This window comes from Triticum aestivum, chromosome 5A, assembly GCF_018294505.1.
Source record: "Triticum aestivum cultivar Chinese Spring chromosome 5A, IWGSC CS RefSeq v2.1, whole genome shotgun sequence".
NCBI lineage: Eukaryota > Viridiplantae > Streptophyta > Magnoliopsida > Poales > Poaceae > Triticum > Triticum aestivum.
The window spans coordinates 606,446,483-606,461,463 of record NC_057806.1 but is presented as its reverse complement, the minus strand read 5'-3'; positions in this window follow the sequence as shown (position 1 = coordinate 606,461,463).

The window sequence follows — 14,981 nt, the reverse complement described above, 5'->3', positions numbered from 1 at the left end:
AAACCCGCCGGCGGTTAGTCGCCGGCGAGGTCCGCGGCGTACTTGTGCCCCGGGTTTCCTCTGTGGTGCTCCAAATGGCGCGCGGCTAGGTGCGTTGGAAAGCCAGCTCGATGGCGCGTCGGCCGGTGGCCGTGGCTGGGCCTGGGATGGCCGGAGTCGATGGCAGCGAGCTTGACTGCGGCTGCCGGAGTTCGGTCTATGCGGGTTAGGCGCTGCAGGGCACTAGGGAGGCTGCGAGCGGGTCCGCGCAACTCGCCAGAGTGCACTGAGTGCAACGGCGAGCTCGGCTGCGGCCTGCAGCGGCTGTGGCCACGACGGCGAGGAGCTACGGCGGCGATGGCTTCGGCCATGGTGGGGAACGGAGCTACGGCGCGGAGACGAGGGGGAGAAGAGAGGGGAACGGTGGCGATGCTCACGGTGGATCCAGCGAAGGCGTCAGTGGGCTCGGGGAAGCACTGGTGCGGCCGGAGCATCGTCGGCGATCTCGGGCAGCCGGCGATGAAGACGATGAGGGTGGCGATGATGGAGGCCGTCCGGAGGTGCGTGGCTCGACGAGGAGGTGGAGGGGGTCGTGGCGGAGCTCGTGGACTCTACGGAGGGGCGAGGGGACGGCGGGGAGCGCGTCGGTGGTGAGCTACGGCGGCGGCGGTGCTTCGGGTGAGAGAGAGGGAGAAGGGGAAAAGCACGGGAGAGAGGGGGTGAGGCCAGGGGATCGGGGCGGCACCGAGAAGAAGCATCACGGCGTCGCACTGGCAAGGTAGGCAGGCAGGCGAGCTGGTGGCGTGGCGCTCCGCCCGTGCGCGCGCGTCGGCCACACGCCTGGCCGACTGGCGCCAGGAGGACGACGGCGGTGGTGGGCTGGGCTGGCTTGCTGGCCCAGAGGCGCCAGGTAAGAAGCGCAGGTAAGGTTTTTTTCTGTTTTTCTGTTTTCTAATTTCTCTGACATTTGTTTTGATTTAGTAATAATACTAAATCAATTTATTACCCTATGCCAATTTTTGCAGGAGCTAATTATATTATTCCAGAGCTCCTTAATAAATGGCATAGTTTTTGGACCATATTTTATATATATATAACAATATATATCGAAGGCAAATAATTATCGGATTGATCCAAATGGCCAAAATTAAATATCCATAAGCTCCTAAAAATATTGGTTTGATTTTTATCTCTGTCCAATATTTTCAGAGAGCAACATGAGCATTTTCTTGGACCCTTTTGGAGAAATTTTTATTTGGGTCATTTTCAAAATGATTCTGAGGGTTCCACCAATCCTCATTTCAAATTTAAATGAAATTTAAACATGATGCACAAATGACTAGCTAGTCTAGGTCATACCAGAACTAGGGATGTGACAACTCGCCCCCACTTGAAAGAATCTCGTCCCGAGATTCAGGGGTCGACGGAAAGAAAGCGGGGTACTCCAGTCGAAGACGATCTTCTCGCTCCCAAGTAGCTTCTCTCTCGGAATGATGAGACCACTGAACTTTGAGAAACTTGATGTTCTGACGTCGGGTAACACGCTCTGCTTGATCAAGAATGCGAACCGGGTACTCTCGGTATGTGAGGTTATCTTGGAGATCAAGCGTTTCGTGGTCCACTCCACGGATGGGATCTGAGAAGAAACGCCTGAGTTGAGAGACGTGGAAGACATCATGAACTCGAGAAAGATGTGGGGGTAGTTCCAATTGGTAGGCAACCTCTCCTCGTTTAGCCAGAATGCGAAAAGGACCAATGTAACGAGGAGCCAACTTGCCCTTGATACCGAAACGATGGGTACCCTTCATGGGAGTAACCCGAAGGTAAGCCTTTTCGCCAACTTCATAAGTCATATCCTTATGATGACGATCATACTGACTCTTTTGACGAGATTGGGCTGTTTTCAAATTCTCACGAATGATGCGAACTTGCTCTTCTGCCTCCTGGATCATGTCCGGTCCAAAGAATTGTCTTTCACCGGTTTCTGACCAGTTCAAAGGTGTTCGACATCTTCGTCCATAGAGAACCTCAAAAGGAGCTTTCTTGAGGCTGGATTGATAGTTATTGTTATAAGCAAACTCGGCAAAAGGAAGACATTTCTCCCAATCCATACCGAATGAGATAACGCAAGCTCTAAGCATGTCTTCGAGAATTTGATTGACCCGTTCCACCTGACCACTCGACTAAGGGTGGAAAGCAGTACTGAAGGAAAGATGGGTTCCCATGGCAGTTTGGAAACTCTCCCAGAAATGAGAAGTGAAAAGACTGCCACGGTCTGAATTGATCTCTAGTGGAACACCATGGAGTGATACTATTCGAGAAATGTATAAGTCAGCAAGCTGACTAGCAGTGATACTCTCTCGAACAGGAAGGAAGTGAGCCACTTTGGAAAGACGATCAATGACTACGAAGATAGCGTTATTCCCTCTCTTGGTCCAGGGAAAGCCGGTGATGAAGTCCATACCAACTTTATCCCATTTCCATTCAGGAATAGCTAAAGGCTGAAGAGTGCCAGCAGGTCTTTGATGCTCTGACTTAACACGACGACAAACGTCACATTTAGCAATGAACTCAGCGATTTCTCTCTTCATCCTAGTCCACCAGAACCTCTGGCGTAGGTCCTGATACATCTTAGAACTACCGGGATGAATCGTGAGAGGAGATTCATGCGCCTCCTTAAGAATCAATTGTCGCAGATGTTGATTCTTGGGAACCACCAAGCGATTCTCAAAGAAAACAACACCACGATCATCCATAGAGAACCATCCACCAACTCCCTTCTTAATGTTATCCTTGATACGAGAAATACCCGTATCATATTGCTGGCTAGTTATGATCTGATCCTCAAGAGTAGGTTTCACCACCAAGGTAGAAAGAAATCCGCGAGGAGCTATGTGAAGATTAAGCTTACAGAATTCCTCATGGAGAAATGGTTGGCTTTGCTGCAACATGAGATTGTTGCAATAGGATTTACAGCTTAGAGCATCAGCCATGACATTGGCTTTGCCTGGGGTGTAGGTAATCCCTAGATCATAATCTGTGATCAACTCCAACCAACGTCTTTGCCTAAGGTTCAGATCCGGTTGGGTGAAGATATACTTGAGACTCTGGTGATCGGTGTAGATCTCGCAACATTTACCAAGGAGGTAATGTCGCCAGGTCTTGAGTGCATAGACTACGGCTGCAAGCTCTAGATCATGTGTAGGATAATTATCCTCATGTGGATGCAACTGTCGAGACGCATAGGCAATCACATGACGATCCTGCATAAGAATGCAACCTAGTCCCTGTCGTGAGGCGTCGCAGTAGATAATAAAGTCTTTAGTGAAATCCGGTGGCACAAGTATGGGAGCAGAGGTCAGGCGCCTTTTCAGTTCCTGAAAACTGTGTTCACACTGTGGGGACCACTCAAACTTTTTATCTTTCTTGAGAAGTTCTGTGAGGGGTTTGGCTACTTTGGAGAAGTTTTCAACAAAGCGGCGACAATAGCTGGCTAGACCAAGGAAACTCCTAACTTGTTTAACGGTCTCAGGTGGAGTCCAATCGAGAACAGCCTGAACTCTCTCGGGATTGACAGCAATGCCCTTACCAGAGATTACGTGGCCTAGGTAGGTCACTTCTGGCAACCAAAATTCACACTTGGAGAACTTGGCATAAAGGCGGTGCTCTCTGAGTTTTTCTAACACAAGTCTAAGATGTTCGGCATGCTCTTCCTCGTTCTTCGAGTAAATAAGAATATCATCGAGGTAAACCACGACGAACTTATCTAAGTACTCCATGAAGATCGAGTTCATCAAACGGGAGAATGTGGCTGGGGCGTTGGTTAGGCCAAAGGACATGACGGTGTACTCGTACTGGCCATAACGAGTGACAAAAGCTGTCTTGGGAATGTCCCCGTTTCTGATCTTAATTTGGTGGTATCCTAACCTCAAATCCATCTTGGAGAAGACTGAGGATCCAGCGAGCTGATCATACAGATCGTTGATCCTGGGGAGCGGATATTTGTTCTTTATCATGACCAAATTAACGGGACGATAATCTACAACCATCCGGTCCGTACCATCCTTCTTCTTGACGAAGAGGACGGGGCAAGCCCAAGGAGAAGAACTGGGACGGATGAAACCCTTTTGCAAGGACTCATCAAGTTGTTTCTTAAGCTCGGCTAGTTCTAAGGGTGCCATCTTGTAGGGTCTTCTGGAGATAGGAGCAGTTCCTGGGATAAGATCTATGACGAACTCTACATCTCTGTCAGGTGGAACACCTGGCAGTTCCTCTGGAAAGACATCCGGAAAGTCATGGACTACCGGGATATCTTCAAGGTCTGGAAGAGGGCTGGCATTAAGGGAATAGAGCTGACGCTTTGCAACTCTAGTGGAGACAGTGACTATCTTGCCAGATGGGTGTGTGAGCTGAACAGACCTGGTGAAACAATCAATCTTGGCATGATGAGCTGTCATCCAGTCCATACCCAAGATGATGTTAATATCCGAAGACTTGAGAGATATCAAGGAAGCAAGGAATACAAGTCTGTCAACAAGGATTTCATTGCCATAACTTATCCTAGAAGTTTGCCATTTGGATCCAGGAGTTTGAATAAGTAGTGGGGAGGGCATATCACAAAATGACATGTCGTGCAAGCGGGCATAGCTTTCAAAAATGAAGGAATGAGACGCTCCAGTATCGAACAAAACCGATGCCGGATGACAGTTGACAAGGAGTGTACCAAGAACGACATCTGGATCATCATGAGCGGCTATAGCTGAGACGTGATGCACACGTCCATGTTCAGTGGGAGCTGTCTTGGCACTGATCATCTTGCGTGATGGCTTACCATGGCCAATAGACTTCTCGGGCTGGGGTGGAGCAACTCTGGTCTGCGTGCAAATACGGGCAATGTGGCCTGGCTCTCCGCACTTGTAACAAATCTTGGAGGTAGGATGTAGACCTGCATTGGAAGGCGGTCCACCAATAGGCCTGGGTGGAGCATACTACTGAACTTGATGAGGTGCCACATAAGATGGCCTCGATACATATTTGGGTGGAAGAGCGGAGTTTGGAACCCAAATCCGGCGCTTCTGAGAGCTAGAACCGGAGGAAGATCCCAAATCACGAGTGTGCTTACGAGACTCCTCGTAAGTGAGCTGAGCTGTCTCTGCATTAATGGCCTTGTTCACAAGAGCTTGGAATGTATCACAATGATGCAGGTGGAGATCACGACGCAACTTGGGGTTGAGACCCTTCCGGAACCTAGCCTGCCTCTTGGCGTCCGTGGACACCTCTTCTGTGGCATAACGGGCGAGGTTCTCAAACTCTCTACTATAGGCATCAACAGCCATCTTACCCTGGGTGAAACTACAGAACTCTTCTCTCTTACGATCGATGAGGGTTTCAGGAATGTGATGCTCGCGAAAAGCCTCAACGAAATCCCTCCAGGTGGGAGTCTGGCCAGCTGGAAGCATAGCCTCATAGTTCTGCCACCAAAGACTAGCAGGACCTTCCAGGTGATATGTGGCATAAGTGACCTTGTCATCTTCAGCTACGTTCGCGGAACGCAGCTTATGGGTGATGCTACGGAGCCAGTCATCTGCATCGAGTGGCTCAATGGAATGATGAAAGGTGGGTGGGTGCAAGCGGATAAAGTCATGAATGGTCACAGATCCTTTGAACTGATGTGCGGTGTTCTCCTCGATACGTGCCAACAAACGGTTAGACTCACGCTTGTTCCTCTCCATCTCTAACATGAACTCTGTCAACGAAGGCTGGTCGGGAGGATCCTCATCCCTACCATCTCCGTGGTTCTGGCTACGAGCAACGGAACTTCGCTTAGCTGATGACATCCTGAGAAACGAACCATGGACGGAATCAGCAACAACTATGGACTGTAGAATGTAGGACAAGGAATTAGTATCTCTCGAACTCCTAAGGAAATTCCGGCAGCATAACGGCAGTAAAATGCTCAGAATGAGACAACCTACTAAAAAAGATGGGGTGGTAACATACTCATCAACATTACTCAAGGTTCTGAGATCATACTAAACAGACTACACCGGAAATACTCAAAACTGGGGTATGACTCTGATCAACCAATCCTATGGGACTACGGAGTAGTAACACGTGATCCTGATAGACGGAAGAGAAATCCTAGTTCCTTAACCCCGTAGGAAAGATAGGATGACTCAGATCAGAAGGCCATGGGGTATAAGGAGTATAAGGAGCCTTATGTTCCTTCCCACAATCAATCCCCTTACATAACTAAAGAATTTCTAGACTCAACTTCGACCGGTTTGGCTTGGTAATCCTACAGGCAGTCAGGCTCTAATACCAATGCTGTCAGGACCCCGACTCAATGCCACATCGATCTAGCATGTAGCACCTCATATCACTTTGCGGCCTCACGCACGGTATCCCCACGGGTGTCGCCTTACCTTTGCCCGGGACCGTTTGCGCCTTTTGGCACACGAATATGACAGTGTCGCTAGCATCCATATGATAAGGAGCCCGGGCTGACATGGCTAGTTGTAAACCCAAAGTGGCACTAACTTACAGGGACAGACATCCATGACCCAGCATCGAACGTGTCGGTCATCAGCGAGTGAATCCAGGCTGTAGCACTGGGCTAACAGGACTCCGGTGAACCGGGCTGTAGCGGGCTAACAGGACTCCGGTATTCATCGCGTGACATTTCCCCGAAGGGACAGACACAGGAACGAAGAAGGACACATGCCGGCCAGCCTAAGTGTTCCGGAGCAGTAGCAAGCTACCCGGGCTCAGTGGAAGCACTAGGAGACATTTCCCGGTAAGAGAGACTACTAAGGATAAACAACTAGATAGTCAGATCCCACACATAGCAATACACATTACACGTATGCATAACATGCAAGTATGTGCTGTACAACATGGCATCACAGCATAACTCAACAACTCATATAGATAAAGGCTCAGAAGAGCCATCATAGCATTATTACAAACAGGGGTCACATGACCCAACAGTCAGAGCAATCAAGCAACAAACGAAAGCATTACATGTCTGAGTACAGACATCTATAAATGAAAAAGGCTGAAAGCCTGACTATCTACAACGTCCGATCAAGATCGTAGCTGAGGTACTAGCTACTAGTCGAAGTCCACAAGAGCACTAATAAGACCGAAGTCTCCGCTGCAAAAACATAAATAAAGCAACATGAGTACAAAGGTACTCAGCAAGACTTACATCAGATCCTATCATACATGCATTTGTATCAAGAGGGTAATGTGGGGTTTAGTTGCAGCAAGCCAGCTTTGACTCTGTGGCTATCCCGTTCTACGACTACTAGAAAATCTTGAGGTGAGACAACGCACACGAGTCCACTAATCACCACACAATACACTACTATGGATTCATCCCCGTCTCCCTACGAGAAGGCCATCCATAGCACTCACACTTGTCTTGAGCATTTTAGGGTTTCCACTTCAAGTTGTCTATGTACCATGTAAGCATCCAAGAAGTCCATAACCGCGGACCCGGCTATTCGAATAGATCATGTTAACCCTGCAGGGGTGTACTTCTTCACACACGCTCTCGCCACTTACCGCCATGTACACGTCATGTATCTCGGCAACCTTCAAGCGGAAGCCTGGCGAGGGTGTCGGCCACGACCTGACTAACCACACAAGACTCTAATCCAGGTTTATCGCCTATTCGGGTTCCATCCGCAAGGAGATCCGGCCGGGGTTTCACTCACGGCCCCAAACGATGTGTGCAGGGTTCCCAAGCCCACCTCGCCGGATGGATCTACGCTTGGTACACCGTGCCACTTGTGCCTAGTCTGTCCCAAGCCCACCTGGCCGGGTGCCACTTGGTAGACTACTAACACTACCTACAAACACCAGAAACTAGTTGCGACTCCTGGACAGAGATCAAGTTGGTTAATAAGTCGAGAGAGTCAATTAAGGATCCCAATGTGTGGTAGTATCGAGTCATTGGACATCATACATAGAACTGAGTGCTTAAGGACGGTTCCAGTGAGACAACCCACCATGTACTCCTACATGGCCTCTCACCGCTACCTTTACCAAATCGTGTTCACACACTTAACTCTCAGCACCAGAACATATCGTAACACTCCAATTCATTCCCAATGAATCAGACCTGACACAACTCTAAGCAATAGCAGGCATAGCATGGTAGGAACACAACAATGGCTTCAATCAACTCCTACACATGCTAGTGGGTTTCAACTATTTACTGTGACAATGATAGGTCATGCAGAGGAATGGGTTCAACTACCGCATCACAAAGTAGCAGAAGAATCGTTGTTGTCCTAATGCAATAACTGAGAGCAGGAGCGAGAGAGTAGGATTTTATCGGAATGAACAAAGGGGTTTGCTTGCCTGGTAGATCAACAAGGGAGGCACTGCTTCATAGACAGGCACTCTGGAATGGACTCCGGAGCAGGACCTATCGAGAAGGAACAGTGTCGGCAATCAATACACAAACATATGCAACAATATGATGCATGAACATGGCATGAAGATGTGATGTTGTTTGAGCTAATGCAACTGGTATCCATTTGGTTTGAAGTCCATTTGAACCAAAGGTTCAAATGCATCTCCAAATTAAGCTCCTATATATGCCATAATGTGTTTTCACCTATACAGCAAGTATAAGTTGGTTTGTCATGCATGAAACTAGTACAGATGGAAAGATTGCATTTTTCTGATAATTTTTCATATATAAATTATTTTAATCTGAGCTACGGTTGAATTGATATGAATTTTTGAAGTTTAAATCAGTTTCTGGAATTTCCTGATTTAATTTAAATCCAGAAATCATATTATTGCGTCAGCATTGAGTAAGCATGACGTCAGCAGGTCAACTGCGGCTGGCTAGGGTCAAACCTGACGTGTGGGGTCCACACGTCAGTGTCAGGGGGTTAAACAGGGTTAGATTAACTTAATTAAAAAGGTTAGTGGCGCTGGGGCCCACTGTCAGTGTCAGGGGGGTTAGTTAACGGTGATTAGCACTAAGCTAATCACCTAGGCGACGGGGCCCACGCGTCAGTGACCCTGGGGGGGTCAAACCCCAGGTCGAACAAGTCAAACCCGCCGGCGGTTAGTCGCCGGCGAGGTCCGCGGCGTACTTGTGCCCCGGGTTTCCTCTGTGGTGCTCCAAATGGCGCGCGGCTAGGTGCGTTGGAAAGCCAGCTCGATGGCGCGCCGGCCGGTGGCCGTGGCTGGGCCTGGGATGGCCGGAGTCGACGGCGGCGAGCTCGGCTGCGGCTGCCGGAGTTCGGTCTATGCGGGTTAGGCGCTGCAGGGCACTAGGGAGGCTGCGAGCGGGTCCGCGCGACTCGCCAGAGTGCACTGAGTGCAACGGTGAGCTCGGCTGCGGCCTGCAGCGGCTGTGGCCATGACGGCGAGGAGCTGCGGCGGCGATGGCTTCGGCCATGGTGGGGAACGGAGCTACGGCGCGGAGACGACGGGGAGAAGAGAGGGGAACGGTGGCGATGCTCACGGTGGATCCAGCGAAGGCGTTAGTGGGCTCGGGGAAGCACTGGTGCGGCTGGAGCGTCGTTGGCGATCTCGGGTAGCCGGCGATGAAGACGACGAGGGTGGCGACGATGGAGGCCGTCCGAAGGTGCGTGGCTCGACGAGGAGGTGGAGGGGGTCGTGGCGGAGCTCGTGGACTCTACGGAGGGGCGAGGGGACGGCGGGGAGCGCGTCGGTGGTGAGCTGCGGCGGCGGCGGTGCTTCGGGTGAGAGAGAGGGAGAAGGGGAAAAGCACGGGAGAGAGGGGGTGAGGCCAGGGGATCGGCGCGGCGCCGAGAAGAAGCGTCGCGGCGTCGCGCTGGCAGGGTAGGCAGGCAGGCGAGCTGGTGGCGTGGCGCTCCGCCCGTGCGCGCGCGTCGGCCACACGCCTGGCCGACTGGCGCCAGGAGGACGACGGCGGTGGTTGGCTGGGCTGGCTTGCTGGCCCAGAGGCGCCAGGTAAGAAGCCCAGGTAAGGTTTTTTTCTGTTTTTCTGTTTTCTAATTTCTCTGACATTTGTTTTGATTTAGTAATAATACTAAATCAATTTATTACCCTATGCCAATTTTTGCAGGAGCTAATTATATTATTCCAGAGCTCCTTAATAAATGGCATAGTTTTTGGACCATATTTTATATATATAACAATATATATCGAAGGCAAATAATTATCGGATTAATCCAAATGGCCAAAATTAAATATCCATAAGCTCCTAAAAATATTGGTTTGATTTTTATCTCTGTCCAATATTTTCAGAGAGCAACATGAGCATTTTCTTGGACCCTTTTGGAGAAATTTTTATTTGGGTCATTTTCAAAATGATTCTGAGGGTTCCACCAATCCTCATTTCAAATTTAAATGAAATTTAAACATGATGCACAAATGACTAGCTAGTCTAGGTCATACCAGAACTAGGGATGTGACATTCGGCGTCCCGAATATTGCATTATATGCATTGGTTCTGAATCATGTCTTTGGTCTATAGTTGGGTTGCCCGGCTCCTGTGCTTACCACCTTACGTTCCGCTCGTTCGGCTAAGGTGGTAAAGGGAGAACTACTGGGATTGTATTTCTGGTTCATCTGGTCAAGTACCTCAGTAGAGAAAGCCGAAAATTGACCGTCATGATAGACGAGAGCTGGTCGGCGATTCGATGACTTAGTATTATACTACAAATCGTTAGCGATTCACCCCGTGTTATATGAGGAGCTGGTCTTCGTCCAGCCGCGTGGAAAAGGCACCATAGCCCGGATAGCCACACACGCACAAGGGGCTAGTACTTAGCTCCACAGTCAAACTCCTATGGCTAAGTGAAAGTAATAAAGCCGCATACTCCGATTGCCTGGTTCACCACGCGGATACCTCCTCTATGGACCAAGATGTTGGATAAAGTGTGGTCACGTGGTATGTCGAACACCCCTGTAGTATCTACATGGGGGCTGAACCGACGACTGGCAACTTCCAGAAGTATAACAATAAATGGCCGCACAGGAGGAAACATCGCTTGAAACAAAAAGCGCAAACATAGATTTATAAGAAGCATGGGTTCAACACATAATTCGTACAACCCGAACACACTCAATCAAATATTACGTCCTTAGAACATTGACCCTCTATCATTCGGGCTCCTTCTAGGACGTCATCGAAGTAACTCTTCGTCTTCCAATGATCTTTGCCTTCGGGCGGGCCTGCGGTTGCTACTTCAGTGGCCTTCATCTTTGCCCATTGCATCTTGATGCGGGCGAAGGCCATCTGGGCACCCTCTATGCAGGCCGAGCGCTTCACAGCACCAATCCAAGGCCGTGCATCGACAAGCCGCTTCACCAAACCGAAGTAGCTGCTAGGAATCGGCTCGGTTGGCCAGAGTTGGACTATTAGGTCCTTTATGGCCAAGCCCGCCACCCTATGCAGCTCCGTCAGCTGCTTCAGCTAGTCGTTCAGAGGTGTCAGGTGTTCCGGCGCAAGAAATTGCGACCAGAATAGCTTCTTGGTCGAGTTCCCCTCCTGGGCTCGGAAGAACTGTGTGGCATCGGTGGCACTCTTCATAAGAACCGCAAACATGCCTGGAGAACTCCACACTCGGGTGAGCAAAGCATACCACTGACCTCCAAAGATACTCTGCAAAAGAAAGGCCTTGCCAGCCACTATCTGCCTTGCCTGATGGATCTCTTCGCAAGCACTCTGGGACTTGATCCACGCCTCTTTGGCACCATGAAGAGCCTTGGCAAGCTCAGATGACTGGGTTGAAGTCTTCTCCTCCAAGGTTTCACATCTGCTGATGGCATCCTTCAGCTCCTACTTGACTTCGGCCACCCGAGCTTCGTGTTGGCGGCGGGCAGCTCGCTCGGTCTTTAGTTCTGCAGCCACTTTGTCAGTGGCTGCCTTATTCGCCTCGGCTTCCTTCTTGGCCTGGGCGAGGGTGCCTTTGAGGGTCTTGACCTCGGCTGCACCAACTATGCTCATAATAAAAAACATTCTATGAGTTAACCTCTTAATATACATATCACTTCTGATATACAACTACATTATTGTATGCATACCTTGCGTCTCGTCCAACCGCTTATTAATGCGGTCGAGTTCCTCATCTACCACCTAAAACTTTTGATTGAGTTCGTAAACTTCTGCGGCATGGGCGGTTGCCGCCAACATGGAGGCTTGTTGCAATATCAGCACAATATGTTACTTTCCCGAATACTATGTGGATCCTCTGTCCGGTTTCTTCTATACCGGACAGAGTCTCAGGGCTACTGTTTGTATACAGGATTAATCTTCTATATGAATGGTTTTTAGAATATTATGTCGCATACCTCAAAGCCTGTCAGTAGGCTGCAGAAGGCTTCATTCAGTCTGTTTTTAGTGGACTGAACCTTCCTCATAACCACACCGATACGTCTCCAACGTATCTATAATTTTTTATTGCTCCATGCTATATTATCTACTGTTTTGGGAAATATTGGGCTTTATTATCCACTTTTATATTACTTTTGGGACTAACCTATTAATCGGAGGCCCAGCCCAGATTTGCTGTTTTATGCCTATTTCAGTGTTTCAAAGAAAGGAATATCAAACGGAGTCGAAACGGAACGAAATCAACTGGAGAAGTTATTTTTGGAACGAAATCCACCGGATAGACTTGGACTCCACGTCAGGAGATACGGGAGGTGCTCACGAGGGTGAGGGCGCCCCCTAGGGCGCACCCCTGCCTCGTGGGGCCGCCGTAGCTCCTCCGACGTACCCCCTGCACCCATATATACCTACGTATCGTGAAACTTCTAGAAAAAACAATAGATCGGGAGTTCCGCCGCCAGAAGCCTCTATAGCCACCAAAAACCAATCTAGACCCATTCCGGTACCCTGCCGGAGGGGGCAATCCTTCTTCGGTGGCCATCTTCATCATCCCGGTGCTCTCCATGACGAGGAGGGAGTAGTTCTCCCTCGGGGCTGAGGGTATGTACCAGTAGCTATGTGTTTGATCTCTCTCTCTCTCTCTCTCTCGTGTTCTTGAGGTGATACAATCTTGATGTATCGTGAGCTTTGCTATTATAGTTGGATCTTATGTTTCTCCTCCCCCTCTACTCTCTTGTAATGAATCGAGTTTCCCCTTTGAAGTAATCTTATCGGATTGAGTCTTTAAAGATTTGAGAACACTTGATGTATGTCTTGCCGTGGATATCTGTGGTGATAATGGGATATCACGTGATTCACTTGATGTATGTTTTGGTGATCAACTTGCGGGTTCCGCCCATGAACCTATGCATAGGGGTTGGCACACGTTTTCGTCGTGATTCTCCGGTAGAACTTTGGGGCACTCTTTGAGGTCCTTTGTGTTGGTTGAATAGATGAATCTGAGATTGTGTGATGCATATCGTATAATCATACCCACGGATACTTGAGGTGACATTGGAGTATCTAGGTGACATTAGGGTTTTGATTGATTTGTGTCTTAAGGTGTTATTCTAGTACGAACTCTAGGGCTGTTTGTGACACTTATAGGAATAGCCAAACGGATTGATTGGAAAGAATAACTTTGAGGTGGTTTCGTACCCTACCATAATCTCTTCGTTCGTTCTTCGCTATTAGTGACTTTGGAGTGACTCTTTGTTGCATGTCGAGGGATAGTTATGTGATCCAATTATGTTAGTATTGTGGAGAGGACTTGCACTAGTGAAAGTATGAACCCTAGGCCTTGTTTCCATGCATTGCAATGCCATTTACGCTCACTTTTACCATTAGTTACATTGCTGTTTTTATATTTTCAGATTACAAAAACTATTATCTACTATCCATATACCACTTGTATTACCATCTCTTCGCCGAACTAGTGCACCTATACAATTTACCATTGTATTGGGTGTGTTGGGGACACAAGAGACTCTTTGTTATTTGGTTGCAGGGTTGCTTGAGAGAGACCATCTTCATCCTATGCCTCCTACGGATTGATAAACCTTAGGTCATCCACTTGAGGGAAATTTTCTACTGTCCTACAAACCTCTGCACTTGGAGGCCCAACAACGTCTACAAGAAGAAGGTTGTGTAGTAGACATCACACACCCATCAGGGTGCGGTGCTCCTCCACAACGGAAGCACTAAGTGCTTCCTCCAGAGCGTTGGGTGCCTCCGGATTAGTGGAGGCTGCTGATCGAGCTTGTGCTCCTCCCCCTCTTTCGAAGGGGGCTGCTTATCCGATCTTGGAGCCATGTTGTCTCCGGAATGGTGTTCGGTTGGGGCCCGGATTGTTGGGGGTCCCCACCGTCAGTTGTCATAGGGGTCGCTTCCCCTAGGTCTTCGGTGACCGAGGTGTTAACCTTGGGCACTCTCTTGACGGCCTCGTGTGCCCCCTCTTGGCCAGGAGAGGTCCTTTGGGATGACACTTCGGTGTCCTCCATGATGATAGGCGAAGGGGCTCGAGGCGGTGTGTCACTCTCTGCCATCTCGGGCGGCAGAGAATTCCCCTCCGATAATGGAGTTTGCGGGAGCTTGCGGGGAGGGCTGAAAGGCAAATAACAAAATAACTTATATAATGGAAACAGAAAGACCGAAGATAAACAGTAAGTTTTCGAATACTTACGATTCGACCCGAGGCTTCACCCTGGGAGGTCTCTTGGGGACTAGCTCAGACTCTGAGTCCAAACTGTCCGGGAGGGTCATCTTCCCTCTCTTGGGCGCCTTCTCTCCTCCGGGTCTTCGGAGGCCACCCTCTTCTTCTTCCTCCCCTTATGGGGGAGTCGCTTTCCACCTCCTCCTCTTCTTCCTCATCTCCCTCGTGGGAAGAGAGGGCTTCGGTCTCTCCGCACACTATGTCTGAAGGACCTTTGTGGTGGGGGCCGCCCTTGGCCTCCTTGCCCTTCTTCTGCTTGGTCTTCTTCTCCGGCGCCTGATAGGTGATACATCTCCAACGTATCTATAATTTTTGATTGCTCCATGCTATATTATCTACTGTTTTGGACTATATTGGGCTTTATTTTCCACTTTTATATTATTTTTTGGGACTAACCTA